This window comes from Acanthochromis polyacanthus, chromosome 7, assembly GCF_021347895.1.
Source record: "Acanthochromis polyacanthus isolate Apoly-LR-REF ecotype Palm Island chromosome 7, KAUST_Apoly_ChrSc, whole genome shotgun sequence".
In the NCBI taxonomy this organism is placed as follows: domain Eukaryota; kingdom Metazoa; phylum Chordata; class Actinopteri; family Pomacentridae; genus Acanthochromis; species Acanthochromis polyacanthus.
Window position 1 is genome coordinate 2,670,180 of NC_067119.1, and position 15,892 is coordinate 2,686,071.

The 15,892-nt window shown below is 43.6% G+C and overlaps 1 long non-coding RNA gene across 1 annotated transcript; it reads left to right on the plus strand.

Annotated features, from left to right (window-relative positions):
* The first annotated feature begins 7,547 nt into the window (after positions 1-7,547).
* LOC127534890 (uncharacterized) lies at positions 7,548-9,518 on the plus strand. The gene is made up of 2 exons (XR_007943441.1): positions 7,548-9,014; positions 9,098-9,518. It is a non-coding gene; the product is annotated as an uncharacterized LOC127534890 (long non-coding RNA).
* The last annotated feature ends 6,374 nt before the right edge of the window (positions 9,519-15,892 follow it).

The following is a 15,892-nucleotide window of genomic DNA, read 5'->3' on the forward strand; positions in this document are numbered from 1 at the left end:
TCTGGCTTCCTCCCACAGTCCAAAAATATGCTGAGATTAATTGGTTACTCTAAATTGCCCGTAGGTGTGAATGCGAGAGTGACTGTGTGTCTGTATATGTAGTCCTGTGACAGACTGGCATCCTGCCAAGGTGTCCCCTGTCTTTGCCCGAGTCGGCCCGCCACCCGAGTGAGGATAAAGTATATAGAGAATGGATGGATTGATGGATTTGATGAGGGCTGGACTGTGATCAAGTGAAGTTTAAGGGATATTGGAGCATGTTCAGTGTAGTTATACAGCATTTCCTGTTTAATGCCGAAATGTTGAAATTCTGAAGGCCACTATTTCCATGCCATCAGGCTTTTGCGGAGTATGTTGATAACTTTTGATCACCCATGCCTGCTATACATCCTGGCCAAATTTGAGCTCCGTCGGGGTTACCCTGTTTGAGTTTTTAGCATGTAAAAATGTGCAAAAATTGGTCCAAAACTGCCCTAAATATGACACGATTCGAAATGGCTGACTTCATGTTGTGTTTTAGGTATGGGTATCAATTGCATTGTTGTCTGTTGTGATGAGTGACATATGCCTACCAAATTTCATAGCTGTAGGTGACATGTGCTTACCTTTATAACCACTACTGAGCTATTTTGGCTCACACCTATGTAATAGATGAGGCAGACTGAAGTACGTACAGGCTAGTTACACTGCACTTCCTGTTTCATGGTGAGACTTGAAAAATTTCTGCCCAGAGCCGTAACTGTTCATATTTGAGATGTAACTGTGAAGAGGACTGTGGTTCAGAATGGCCAGAAAACTTGCTGGTTTCCAAAGTGTAAAATGAGACTGGATGTAGGAGGAGGACATCCTGATATTTCTGCTATAACTGCATTTGATAAACTGTTTATTTGGACATACAAAGTTTTTTTTTTTTCCAGGCGCACTATATAGTCTGGAAGTATGCTACTAGAACTCACACAGGTATGCAGCTGGATGTGTGAGGAAGGAAAGTCTGAGGACTCCAAAATATCAGGGAAGATGTTTAAATGAATCTGTAGTAATGTCTGAAAAGAATGAGCACTGTGCTAAAGCAGCACTGTCAGAACAACTGTCCTCTTACCATTAAGATGACGTTTTCTGTCAGATTTCTGTCAGCAGCTATAACAAACAGCTGTTTGCCTGGAAGCTGGCAGAGGTTACAGTATTCTGCTCCTGCAGTGTGTGATCTTGTTCTTTGCTCGACATCTAGTGAATATTTCAAATGTCTTCAAATGAACACACAAGCCTGTTTTCCCCTATATTTTGCTTGAGTCTTGACTGTAGTTGGACTAATACTTTAAAACTGAAACATTACATAGAAAATAGATCAGAATACAAGCACCGATAAGTTCATACAGACAGTAAATTCAAATCAAATCAAATCAAATCAAACTTTATTTATATAGCACATTTCATCCATTTAAAATGCAACACAAAGTGCTTCACAAAATAAAAGAATAAAACAACAGAGAGAATAAAAAAAACATAGTGTAACCAACAATATATATGCATATATATACACACACACACACACACACACACATATATATATATATACACATATATATATACATACACATTGTCAAGTAAGATGCAGATGTTGAGGTCTCAGAGAGAACTCAGGCTCATTACAGCCCTAAGGTAACAAAGGTTTTGAAGCAGACAAATAAAGATCTTAAGAAGAAACATTATAAGTTAACCATATGATTATGCTTGCTAAAATACATATATATTTTTTGAAGTGTTGATTTGATTGAAGTAAAGATTCAGATGATTTATTATGTTCAGATTGAGAAGGATGATTTAAGAAGTGATTCTGTGTGAAGTAATCCTTGTTTAGGCTCTGTGTGTGCGTACAGGCCTCATAGGCTTGTGTGTCCAGGCCTTAAGAAAGCAGAAGTGAGAATGGCAGAAGTCCCCTTAGAAATGAGGAACTTGGAGTTTCCACAGGATGACAGGATGGGCTGAGGCCTATTTGCAGAACATTGTCATAGCAACTGAGTGTGTGTTAAATGTATTTGCTGTAAAACACATGATTCTATGCAACTGTTGTGTGTGTAACAGGAAAAAGGTTGAGTCTTAAGACCTATGAGTCAAGGATATGGGCGTACCAAGAGGTAGAACTGTGTGTAAAACGGTGTATGTGTTTGTAAGAGCGAGAGAAAGTATAAAAAGGGAAGCGCAGAGACATTTTTTGGGAGTTGTTCGCCGGAGCCGTCAGAAGAACAGCAAAGGGAACTTGGCCGGAGTTCTGAAGAATCTTCACCTTCCTCTCTTGCCCGAGAGACGGGAAGACGACGCGGGACTTAGGCTCCAGAGATCGCTGAGGACATCGTTGGAAGCAAAGTCTTTTTCTGACTTTGTTCAACAAGCGAAGACCACACTCTGCCAAACGGAGAGTCCTAAGAGGTTCTGCAGTTATCTAGAAGAAACCAATAGAGGGAAGGACCGACTACACCCGAAGAGGCAAAGGAGGCAACAGCACCGGGCTGTTCCCCTCCCCGGGGCTGGGAGACCCAGTGACCCACTACAGCCTGACCAGACGAGGGTTTTCCATCACCACCATACCACAGAGAAGACAGCCGGGGCGTAAGCACTAACGTTCCAGCCAATTCCAGAGATAACTGCCAGACCACGATTGGCTTACAGGACTCCTCCGCTCCCCCCTGCCGAGGGATAAGATCCTTTTGTCCACAAAGAAGACGTCGTACCAAGTCCTCCGGACAACTGAGTGCTTTTCCCAGACGCAAGACAAGACCGAGTGATACGGTAGTGGCCATGCTATTCGCTCTCTCTCCTAAATTTAATAATTAGAGAAGATTGTCAGGTACGCTCAATTTATATACTTTAGTCTCATTTTTAATCAGAAATAATTAATTGTTCTAATCATGAATTGATGCTGTGCTCTTGCTAAAATTTGCTTAATAAAAAGCTGTATTGCATTTAAAGAGAAGCCTAATGAAATTATTATAAATCACTGAAAATCTGCATAGTAGTAAAAAGTTAAGTTGATTGTGTGCATTCAAACCAATGGTTCTTAAAGGTTACTTAGTCCAAGGTGAGAGTGTTTAAACATTACCCCTGAGGTTAGTTCTTTCCAAACCTCTAAAACGAACCCAGGAATAGCACCAAGTGCAGGCAAGTCCTATTGAGAGCAGCTGACCGATAACGAATGTGAATGATAGATCAATTCTACCACTTAGAAAAGCTGCTTGGTGGGATAGCATTTATCAGATAAGAGGGGTGAGACATTCGGATGCAAGGCAGTTAGAACCTGGGCGAGTGTCTCTCGAATCCAGCTTAATCTATTCTGCTGAACCCTGTTAGGTGAAATACTAATAGGCAGATAGAATCTAACCCTTTAAACGGAGAGCTGGACCAATTTTAACCTGAGGCAAGGGTTGGAAAAGGCTAGACTGGCGAACAACATACACAACATACAATGTATATACACATGCGCTCACACACACACACACAAAACACACACACACACACACACACACAAATACACACAACACGGTGCTGAGACACGGCAGGGCACTGAGGAACCATGTGGGGAAACACCTATGGGAGCCCTCCACACCGAGATGCGCCACAGCCCACAGAGAGCGCCGCCACAGAGACCACCCAGACGACGATGGGCAGGGGCAGACCCCACACTAAATGCAGAGCCGCCCCAGCGCCTCGGGCCCAGGAGGCCTCCAAGGCAATGCCCCCCGCGGGCAGACCGGGCATACATCCCAGTGTGGAGGCCTCCCATGAGGAAACACTGAAGCTAAAAACTAAAAGACTAACGGAGAAAAAAAAAAAGCAGGTATAATGCATAAAAATTAAAAGTTTTAAGAAAGTTAAAAATGTAGAGATAAAATAAACAAATAAATAAATAATAAATAAATAGTAAATAATAAATAATAATAATAATAAGGATTTAAGATATAATACTGATAAAATGCAGAAGTGCAGAAGAGCTATAAGAATATAAAAAGTAAAAATAACATAATAGAAGAATTAAAAGTTCAAAAGAAATCAGTTAAAAGCCAAACCAAAAAGGTGAGTCTTGAGCCTCCTTTTAAAAACATCAACAGTCTCTGCAGTCCTGATGCTGTCTGGCAGGCTATTCCATAGTCGAGGGCCATAATGGCTGAAAGCAGCCTCCCCATGGGTTTTTGTATTGACATTTAAAGTTGTTGTAAAGTTGTTATGGTTATGGTCCTGCTCTGGCCCTTTTTCTCCCCCTTTCCTTCTCTTCCCCATTATTGCCCTCTGTGTGTATTTTGGCTTGTGTGTCTCTGTCTCCCTCTGTCTGTCGTCCTTCTCTCCTGTGTCTCTCTCTCACAGTCGCTCGCCCCCTGTCTCCCTGCACTCGGCCACCTGATTGCTCATGAGCTTCAGCTGCTGTAATCAGTCAATTACACTCACCTGTCTCCTCTGCCATTTAAACTCCGCTCTTCCCCTCAGTCTCTGCTGGCTCATTGTGGACATACACGCAGTTTCAGACTCTGCTTCCCCGTTTACCCTTCTCTGGATTTATCTGTTTTTGGACTTCTTCGCTTCGCTCCCCTTGTGGATTTACCCCCTTTTGAATTCAGCTGTTGGTATGGACTTTAGTTTGTTTTCACTCTAGTTATTAGTTTCCCCTTGTTTGAGTATCTGTTTGTAGCCCTGCCGTTTAGTTTCCATTTGCCGTTCCACTCCCTCCAGCTGAGGACAGGCCCCGAGCCGCCTCACTCCCTTTGGCTGAGGATAGGCCCCGTGCCGCCTCACTCTCTCCGGTTGAGGAGAAGTCTTGAGCCATCTCACTCCCTTCGGTTCCCGTGGGGCCCATCGCCCCGTCTTCTGTTCCCGTGGGGCCCATCGCCCCGTCTTCTGTTCCCGTGGGGCCCATCGCCCCGTCTTCTGTTCCCGTGGGGCCCATCGCCCCGTCTTCTGTTCCCGTGGGGCCCATTGCTAAAACTGCTGCTCCTGTGGGACCCATCGCCCTGTCTTCTGTCTTTGTGGGGGCCACCAACCCGTCTCCGGTCCATGTGGGCCCTGCAGTGTTGAGGCTCCCAGCCTCCCCTGCAGCTTTAAGGAAGCTACAAACTCCCCCTGCAGCTTTGACAGAGCTAGGAGCTCCCCCTGCAGCGTTAATGGAACGTAAAGCTCCCCCTGCAGCGTTAAAGGAGCAAAAGGCCCCCCCTGCGGCGTTAAAGGAGCCAACAGCTCCCCCCGCGGCCTTGAAGGAGCAGAAAGCTCCCCCCGCGGCCTTGAAGGAGCAGAAAGCTCCCCCCGCGGCCTTGAAGGAGCAGAAAGCTCCCCCCGCGGCCTTGAAGGAGCAGAAAGCTCCCCCCGCGGCCTTAAAGGAGCAGAAAGCTCCCCCTGCACCCTTGAAAGAGCTACAAGCTCCCCCTGCAGCTTTGAGGAAGCTAAGGGCTTCCCCTGCAGCTTCAAAGAGGTTTCCCACCTCTCCTGCACCTTTGAGGCAAGACGCCTCCCCCGAGTCCTTGCTGAGGCATAATGCCTTCCTTGAGTTCTTGAAGAGGCGGAACGTCTCCTCGGCAGCCTTGAGAAGGCGTAGAGACCTTCGGCAGCCTTGAGAAGGCGTAGAGACCTTCGGCAGCCTTGAGAAGGCGTAGAGACCTTCGGCAGCCTTGAGAAGGCGTAGAGACCCTTGGCAGCCTTGAGGCAGTGTCACGTGGCTTTTAGTTTTGGACTTGTTTTTTTTTTTTTTTTTTTTTTGGCGGGCCTCAGACTAGTCTGGACACTTTGTTTTTGGGCCTCCGGCCTGACCCCTCCACCCGCCCGACTCATGTGTTTTTTGTTTCTGTCCCCCCGCCCGGGTCCCCTCCGCCCACCCAACCTCCGTTCGTTTTTTTCCGTGTGCCTGGAGGTGGGGGGGTACTGTTATGGTTATGGTCCTGCTCCGGCCCTTTTTCTCCCCCTTTCCTTCTCTTCCCCATTATTACCCTCTATGTGTATTCTGGCTTGTGTGTCTCTGTCTCCCTCTGTCTGTCGTCCTTCTCTCCTGTGTCTCTCTCTCCCAGTCGCTCGCCCCCTGTCTCCCTGCACTCGGACACCTGATTGCTCATGAGCTTCAGCTGCTGTAATCAGTCAATTACACTCACCTGTCTCCTCTGCCATTTAAGCTCTGCTCTTCCCCTCAGTCTCTGCTGGCTCATTGTGGACATACACGCAGTTTCAGACTTTGCTTCCCCGTTTACTAGGGATGGCAAAAATGGAACAATCAAGCGATCGAATCATTTGGAACAATTGATTCAAAAAAAGAATCTATCTTATGGAACGTTCGAAACATCTCCCCACAGCGACATCTGGTGGCCAATCTCAAAATAACACGCTCAAACAGTACAGCAGTGTTGCCACTCCAAATTGTAATGTAAGGTGTAGGAGAGAGAAATAACATAGTGGGAGAGAGAAAAAGTGAGTAAAAAAACACCCTAAATATCTTTAGCAATACAAATTAACTGTCTCCTGTTGATTCTTGGTTTGTGTGATTTTAATTTTGCCTTTGAAATAGGCAGTCACTTCTCAAAATAACTTCATGGCTCAAATGCTTTGTCTCAATCCACATTGCATAAATCAATTTTATCATCTCTTGTTACATGTTAGAATATCACATTTACTCAAAAGACTGATGTGGAGTGGAATTACAAGCTCTACCTGCAACAGTCCTCCATTATCTCGAGACGAGAAAGTGACCCAAAAGAGACGTACTGGCACATTTGCAATTGAACAGTCATCCGCTTTTGACAACATAGATGCCAAGATGATTTGGAAAGTTGCCAGATTTTGCAGAGGGTCACCAAATTGGCAACACTGTAGTAGAGTGTTTTTGTGTATCTTGTTGTCACTTATGTTTTGTTTCGTTAGGGTTTGTAGTATTATTTGTATGAAAGGATATATTGTTTCAATCTATCAGTATTTGTAGGGCGTGTTTGTGTACATTCAAGCATTTTTATTCAGAAAGACGATCTGTTCAACAGTGCTTGTACTGAGACGGTTTCTACTCTTGTTTAATATCTCTCCTGCTTTTGAGAAGATTCTCTCACACGGGACCATAGGCGTCAGTTTAGGGGGGGACGGTGGGGATGTGTCCCCCCCACTTTTTGTCAGGGGTCATTTTGTCTCCACCACATTCAAATTCTTCACATGTAAGCCGTTGTAACCCCAGTTATTTTCAGCAGTATAGAAAATTCCGACGATCCTGAACGCACCATCCGCACTCGGCCGAGAGTTGCACAGACACGCAGCACACCTTCATGAGGTTAAAAAAAAAACGTGCAGATACTAAATTTGCGCCTGTGCCAAGTGGAAGCTTCGACCCAGGGTGTGCATTTCCATCTGACAATGGCTGTGGTGAGTTTGAAAACTTGTTTGCTTGTTTAACCCAGTGATTATCATATTTAATAAATATATGCAAGGGGGGGTGGTGGTTTTGTTTTGACGAGTGGATGTCTTTGAATAACTACACTGAACACACTATTATACCAAATTTAATAATGGTACAATTTGCCATGAGTAAAATGCACTGTCAGGAAAATGTGCATTATTCCAGATTCATCTTTATACAAAGAGTAGCTTCTTTAGTTTCAGTAGCACCACCTGGTGCTATCCCAGGGACGATAACTATTAGTGATACTTAACGTCAGCTCTGCTCCATCCCGACTGAGGTATTGCTAAGATAAGGCGGAACAGCTTCAAAATGTGGTTCCAAACGTGCTGAAGTTCATCTGGCATCCCATATTCTAAGTAAGTACATATTACACTTACGTTGTAACTAGTAATCTGTAACCTACAGGATAACCTCACGAACTCTGATTTTCTTTGTTTGTGTAGACCTCACCTCTTCATTCTCAGTCACCTGGGGCCTGTTTCACGAAGCAGGTTCACTGAAAACTCTGAGTTTCTTAACCCTGAAATGAGGGAAACTCAGAGTTTTCCGTTTCACGAAGCGAGGTAACTTAACCCTGAGACAGAGGGGTAACTCTAGCCTGTTTCACAAAGAGGGGTAACTTAAACTCTCGGTCAGTTACCGCAGTAACAGACTATGACTCTAACCTGGTCACCAGCAGGTTTATCTGAGAAAACCTCCAGTTTCTCTCCGTCTCCGCCCTCTTTCAGCCACACACGCCGTTTCATTTCCTCATTCATTCAGTCAGTAAGCGAGCGAGTTTTGGCGTAGAACAGCTTTTATTAACGATCCAGTGGATAAAGGAGCAGCATTACTGCACAGATAATTAAATATTCGTCGGTGGATTGTTATCAGACCGCGCATAAATGTTCTCGCATTTCCGGACAATTATCGGTTTGAGCGGTACCGTTTCGTAATCGTTTTAAATCCATAATCTACATAAACAACCTAATCCGTCCTTACATTTACATTACCAACCAGTCATGCTCTCACATCCAGCAGATATTGTGTGTTGCGCTGCGGTTCTTTGCAAATGGAAGTTTTTATATGATGTCGGAGATGCAGAGCACTACAGTAAGACAACTGTATGCAGGACAGTCAGAAAAGTTTTCCTGGCTCTGAAATGACTTTTACTCATCATTGTGGACATAAACCTGTCAGAACATCAAGAGGAGTTCCACAGGATTACAGGTGAATGATGTAGAGATCTGTTAAATTCATTTTAGATCATATTCTGTTAATGACATTGTGCTGCAGCCTCAGACTGGGATTAGTCATTTTAATTTCTTTTAGGATTTCCCAGTGTGATTGGCTGCATAGATGCACACACATCCCCATCACAGCTCCCTCACATCATGAACAGGAAGTCCATTCACAGCATAAATGTGCAGGTAGGCTACAGGTAGACTGACTACTGTTTCTAAATGTTAAAGACTGCATCATAGTTCAACATCTGTCATTCTCTGCACTGTCCAGATCATATGTGATGCTGCATACATCATTTCTAATGTGGAGGCCACGTGGTCTGGGTCTGTTCATGACTCCAGGATTTATGGAGAGTCTAACCTGAGCAACAGACTGCAGCGTGGTCAGCAGCCTAAAGATTTTCACAATAGAATTCTCTTGTCTCTCTCCTTTAATATACTCTGATGTATCCACTATACATTACAGGAGAGTTTGATGGCCTTCTGCTGGGTGACAGGGGTTACCATGCCAACCCAGGCTGATGACCTCATACCCTGACCCTGAACCAGGCCCCCAACAGAACTTCAACCGGACTCACTGCAGGACCAGAGCCCGGGTGGAGATGACCATAGGCCTGCTGAAAGCCCGTTTCCAGAGCCTACGTCTCCTCAGGGTGACCCCTGAGAGGGCCTGTGATATTACTGTGGCATGTGTTGTTCTTCATAATATTACCACTATTAGAGGAGAGCAACACCCTGCCCTACAAACTGAAGACCCAGATGATGAGCCCATCCACCTGCAGCTATCCAGGACAGCAGAGCAGTCAGAGACACCGTATGCAATAATCACTTTAGAGTTTAAGTCTCCATCATCACCACCACAGCAAATAAAGACATGATACACATTTCATTTGCTCTTCTTTATTTCCTACAAATAAAACAGATAGTTCAGTTCATGTTCCAGTAGTTAACAAAATTCACCTGTGACCATCACCACCTCTAACTTGTGCTCCAGTATTTCAATTTCCAGATCTGCCCTCCTAATCTGTTTTTTTGGATTTTTCTCAACAAATGCAGTTTGTAAATCTGTTTTACTGATAACTGGGAATACATAGAGGACATTAAATTATACAGTTGCACTTGAATTCCACAGAATGAAGCTCTGGTGTTTCCTGAACATCCATCTCACTGTGTCAGTCTGTGCAGTGGAAGCTGAGGAACCATCCTGCTGCTGTCCAGCCATGCTCTGTTAAAAAGGATGAGAATGTGCAATACTTCAGTGTAGGCTAAATGTCACACTCTATATTCCACCCAAAATGTGAATGAGAAGAGAACTATCAGTAACATAGCTCTGTATGCCTTTCTGGATCCCCCTCTGTAAAGGCAGCAGACACAGTTTCATTCTCTTCATCCTAGATCAGTGACATGTTTCAGTAAACTTAAACTACCATTTGGAGAAATCTTTGGAGTATATTGCCTACTTAAAATTACAAGGTCTGTCGTGGTGTGAAGGTGCCAAAAGACAAAAAAAAGACACAAAAGAGAACTAAATAATCATGTGTATATATATATAGATAGATAGATATATAGATATATGCATCCATGACCTTTTATTCCACCCGTTTTATAGGCATCTGCTTTCTTTCTGTTGGCTGAGCAGAAGTCTGTGTTAGTTTAAATAGGCTCAATTATTTAACAGGACATGATATGGATGCAGACATTTAGGCTATGTGTGGATAAAACAACTGCACAGTCAAACAGCCACTTAGTATTTAGGCTACTTTACAATGTAAAACATGATCAACATGAAGTACCTCCATGAGATAATGCCGAGGTCTGACCTGTTTGAACGTTTTTATATTTCATCTTAAGCTGCTGCCCCGTGCGCTTCTCCCCTGCGAGATTTCCCCTAAATGAAATAACTTAATATTCTACCATTCAGACAGTTATTCCCTGTAATATTATTACGATTAAAAAGGACAACATTTAAACTTACGCACTGATCCGGGCTGTTCTCCACGCCGTCTCTCTCTCTCTCTTTTGCAGCTGCAGCGGTGTTGCACTTCTTTTTAAAAACGTGTTCAAACTCGCCATATGAGCGCGTTAAAAACTTCCACTTCAAAAACGCAGCCTTTCACTTCCCTGTTTCCATGGTGACTCGTCGAATCGGGGTTCCATTGATGCTGTCTTTTCAGAGTTGCGGTGCACGCGCTTGACTCCGGGTCAAACTACTCTGAGTTAATTAAACCAACTGAAATCAGCCGTTGTGAAACTGAAAACTCAGAGTTTTCTATCTCAGAGTAGATCAACTCAGAGCTGCGGAAGAAACTCAGAGTTTCTTGAACCTGCTTCGTGAAACAGGTTGGTTGGTTTATGTGCTGTCCCTGAGCTGTAAATCCTGTTGAGATGTAGGTGGTCTATTTGACATGCTGAGTTCAACATGAAGTTCAACATTGTTAGGGGTTTGTAATTCATGTAAAAGTGTCGGCACAGCTCTCAAGCGGGTTTTATTCAATACATGACAATTACTTAAAACATGAAATAACTCTTATGCATTTTATAGTAGCATACCAAAAGCAACATCAATTACAGTCATCATCCCAAGCACTTCTCAAAAGTCACTTTTGCCAGTCTCCATCCCCCCCACTTTTAAAAACAAACTGACGCCCTTGCATGGGACTGATGTGGCAGGAATGGAGAGATATGTCTTGGCCAGCTCAAAAAGATGAGGCAATACAGCTGCATGTCAGTTCCAGAAATCCAAAGGGTCATCTCTTCTCGGCAGGTATGGGGCTGAGAGACAGCGCTGAACCTGGAGAGTAAGATACTGTATCAGTTATATAACAATAAATATGAATGAAAAACAATTACCATATTCAGCCACTGTTCGCATAGTGTGTGTCTGGGGGGGGGGGGGGGGGTGGCCTACCTCAACAGTAACATCAGCAGTGGCACTCTGTCTTTGAGAAGTCTCCCCCACCATGCTGTCAAATCCATCTCACAGGCTCTCCTCCTTGTGCTCACTGGGTTGTGGTCCTGTTGCTGATGTGGACGGCACACAAGCACTTGCTTGTTCATGAGAAGCTGCTCGAATGACAGCACAGCATTCCACTGTCAAAGCCTTCATGGCCTGGTCTGCATTCTTTGGACATCCGAATGCAAGAACTTTGAACCGAGGATCTAAGACAGCTGAGACAGCTAGGACCCTCACAACCTCCACTCCACATTGCTCTCTCAAGTTCTTATGAAGGTTATTGCTCAACTGAAGGGCAGTTGGGCAACTTAATCTCCCACGTTGTTCAACAATTTTGCAATGTATTTGTCTCACTAAAGGAATGATTTTTGAGGCTGACACTCTTTTCAGAGGAGAGCTCCACAGTTGCTTCATTAAATACAGCAAGAAGCTGAAGGCACTCAATGCGTCATTGTCAGCACTGTTTAAGGGAGTCAAGCTTGTGTTCAAGCAGGCCAAGGCTGCTGCCACTGCTTCACGCTGCTCCAGCAGACGCTCAAACATTGCATAAGTGATGTTCCATCTTGTCTCTATTTCCTGTATTAGTTTCATCATTGGTTTTCCCATTCGCAGCTGGATGTTCGAAAGCTTCTACTTAGCACTGGCACTAGATCGGAAGAGGCCCACTATCTGCCTAGATTGAAGACGCAGAGCATGCAGTGCAGGAGTTTGCTCTATGGCTTGTTTCACCATCAAATTCAATGTATGAGCAAAACAATTAAATTCAATTCAATTTTATTTATATAGCGTCAATTACAGTCAAATCGTCTCAAGACGCTTTACAGAACCCATATGCCTGACCCCCAGAGCAAGCCCAAAGGCGACAGTGGCAAGGAAAACACCCTTTTAACAGGGAAGAAACCTCGAGCAGAACCCGGCTCTATATAGGGGGGACCCATCTGCCTGCTGGCCGGGGGGGTTGAGAAGGACAGAGGAGGGCAAGGGGGAGGGATGGGAGAAGAGGGAGGGGTGGGAAAGCAAGGAAAACACAACACACATTTGGATACATGCATGACAGGATATGTGACACAGACAAAGTATAAGCTAACATTGAAAACTGACTCATAGTTTACTCTGATGATGTACGGCTCTGACATTAAACATACTCCATATATAACTAGCAGTAAAATTCAAACAGTATGTAAATTAGCATAACAGTATAGTGAAGGTGATGCAGAGTTGACTGGTGGAAAAAGGGGAGTTGGAAGCAGAGGGCTGGAGGAAGGTCAGCAGCAGCATCCCACAGTGGACATGATGGAGACTGGACCAGCTGGTGGAACATCAACCACAGATCTGAAGCATCCAGCTCTGGGACCAGGGACACTCGGAGAAATAGCACAGGGGGAAACAGAGTGAACGTACTGCAATAATGGTATACATATTAAATGTAAAGGTAGATAGAGAAGGGCTCAGTGCGTCAAGAGAAGTCCCCCAGCAGCCTATAGGCCTATAGCAGCATGACTAGAGGCAGAACGAAGGGACGTCCAAGAGGGAGTCAGCTGTGTAAATGAAGACACAAGCCGAACCCCTGTGGGTCACCCAGTCAGCCCCAACTATAAGATTTGTCAAAAAGGAACGTTTTAAGCCTGGTCTTAAAAATAGAGAGGGTGTCTGCCTCCCGAACCCAAACTGGGAGCAGGTTCCACAGGAGAGGAGCTGATAACTGAAGGCTCTGCCTCCCATTCTACTTTTAAAAATTCTAGGAACAACAAGTAAGCCTGCAGTTTGAGAGCGAAGAGTTCTACTAGGATAATATGGTACTAACAGATCTTTAAGATATGATAGAGATTGGTTATTAAGAGCTTTATATGTCAGAAGGATTTTAAATTCTAATCTGGATTTAACAGGAAGCCAGTGAAGAGAAGCAAGTATAGGGGAAATATGATCTCTTTTGCTAACTCCTGTCAGTACTCTCGCAGCAGCGTTTTGGATCAACTGTAGATGTTTGAGAGAGCTATTTGGACAACCCGATAATAAGGAATTGCAATAGTCAAGCCTGGAAGTAACAAAAGCATGAACTAATTTTTCTGCATCACTCTGAGACAGGATGTTCCTGATTTTTACAATATTACGCAGGTGAAAAAAGGAAGTCCTACAGACTTGCTTTATGTGCGAGTTAAAGGACATGTCCTGGTCAAAAATAACTCCAAGATTCCTCACAGTAGTACTGGAGGCCAACGTGATGCCATCCAGAGTAACTATTTGCTTAAACAAGGCACATGACGTACCTGCAAACGTTGTGCACAAGCTATCATATTGGCAGCATTATCAGTGACTAAGCATGTAATGTTCTTCTCGATCCCCAATGAACGTAAAAGAGTGCTCTTTGCCTCCTTCAGGTGTTCAGCTGTGTGAGTCTCAGGAAAATTAGTAACCCTAAGTACAGTGGTGGAAAGCTTTCCATTCTCATCAATAAAGTGGCATGTAACTGCTAGGTAAGCATCCATGTTTATTGATGTCCACATATCTGAGGTCAAGCTGACAGTTTTGACCTTTTTCAACTGAGCCATCGCTTTGTCTTTGGTCTCAGTATATCTGGACTTCAGCATTGTTTTCAGTGTGTTCCTGGATGGAAGGATGTAGTTGGGGTCAAGTTTTTTTTAACAAAGTTCCTGAAACCCTCATCTTCCACAATTGAAAAAGGTTGTGAGTCTTTCACAATAAGGTCAACTAGGGCCTCATCTAATTCTTTTTGCCTCCCTGTCAAAGAACAAGAAAAAGACTGAGTTAGAAGGAATGCTGCCATGCAACTTCATGTATTATATTGTACATCTGTGTAACTATATGTAACTGTAGAACAATATGATCTCTTTTAGTGATTGTATTTCTTGTTACGACAAATGTGAATAAATAATCTTTATGATTTTTTTCAAGTTTCATTTTTGACCATTTGTAAGTTTTTACTATTGTATTGCTGTCCATTTTGTATTTCAATTTCTTTGCACTATGTGTTATTTGCGCTATTCTTTCGGGTGTTTATGGAGCTCTCTTTGTGTGGTCCTCTGTTTCTGGCACGTTATCTGCACACTGGAGCTGTCGTGACAGTATAATTCCCCACTGTAGCATCAATACAGCTTCTCACTCCACTCTCTACCAATAAATTTATAGGTGTACAAAAATGACATGAATACATTACCACAAACACCATGCTGGCCTCGGTTTGATTCAGCACTTGGTTGTGTAGCGCTCGACGTGCAGACGTCCGGATGTTTTGTTCGCAGGTGTCTCCACATAGTTGTGATATTACTGCAAAATGCAAGCTGTTGCATGCAATGCAAACATTTCACTTTTTTTGCTTCAGGAAGGTCGAAGTGTTCCCAGACAGCTGACCTGGGATGCTTTCCACCACCATCCATTTTAAGTTCTCAATCCAAAAGCACACTCAGTACAAGACACTCAGAGAGGCAAGACTTCGCAAAAAATTGCAGATTGCAACTGCTTTTAAATGTTTTACAACCAATCATGCGAGGGCACAAGAAATGATTATTTTATATATAAAGTATATATGTAACTTGGATATATTTTGCATATAATAGGCATTTTCATATTGTGTAATGGTAGTATTTTATTTACTATTCAATTCTAGGAAAAAGATAACAGGATCATCGCGTGTTCACTTTGATCATCACGTATTCACTTCCGTTTTACCGAAACAAAAACAACCGTGATGTTTCAAACCAGTTGGCGTTCCATGGAACGCGACATGGAACAGTCACGTGACATCGTCCTTCTGATACAGACCTCAGAACAGCGTTTCGAATCACAAGTTCCACCGGGGTTTCAGTGCGTACCAAAACACTGTTCCGATTTTGCCATCATTACAGTTTACCCTTCTCTGGATTTGTCTATTTTTGGACTTCTTCGCTTCGCTCCCCTTGTGGATTTACCCCCTTTTGAATTCAGCTGTTGGTATGGACTTTAGTTTGTTTTCACTCTAGTTATTAGTTTCCCCTTGTTTGAGTATCTGTTTGTTGCCCTGCCGTTTAGTATAGTTTCCGTTTGCCACTTTAGTCTCGTTTTCAGTTTGTAGCATTTTCAATTATTAAACCTCCTTATTAATCCACCTGACTGCTGCTTGGGTTCAAACCACCTGTTTCATGACATAAGTATTACACATGTGCTGCAACTGAGTGTAAAGTTTCTACCAACACATAAAGACAAAGTTTGACTGTTAAACAAAGCATAACAACAGAAAACGTCTAACGTGACATTCTCTAAGAAATGTGTGTGTTTAGTGCTTCTGTATTTTACTGACAGACAAATGATCTC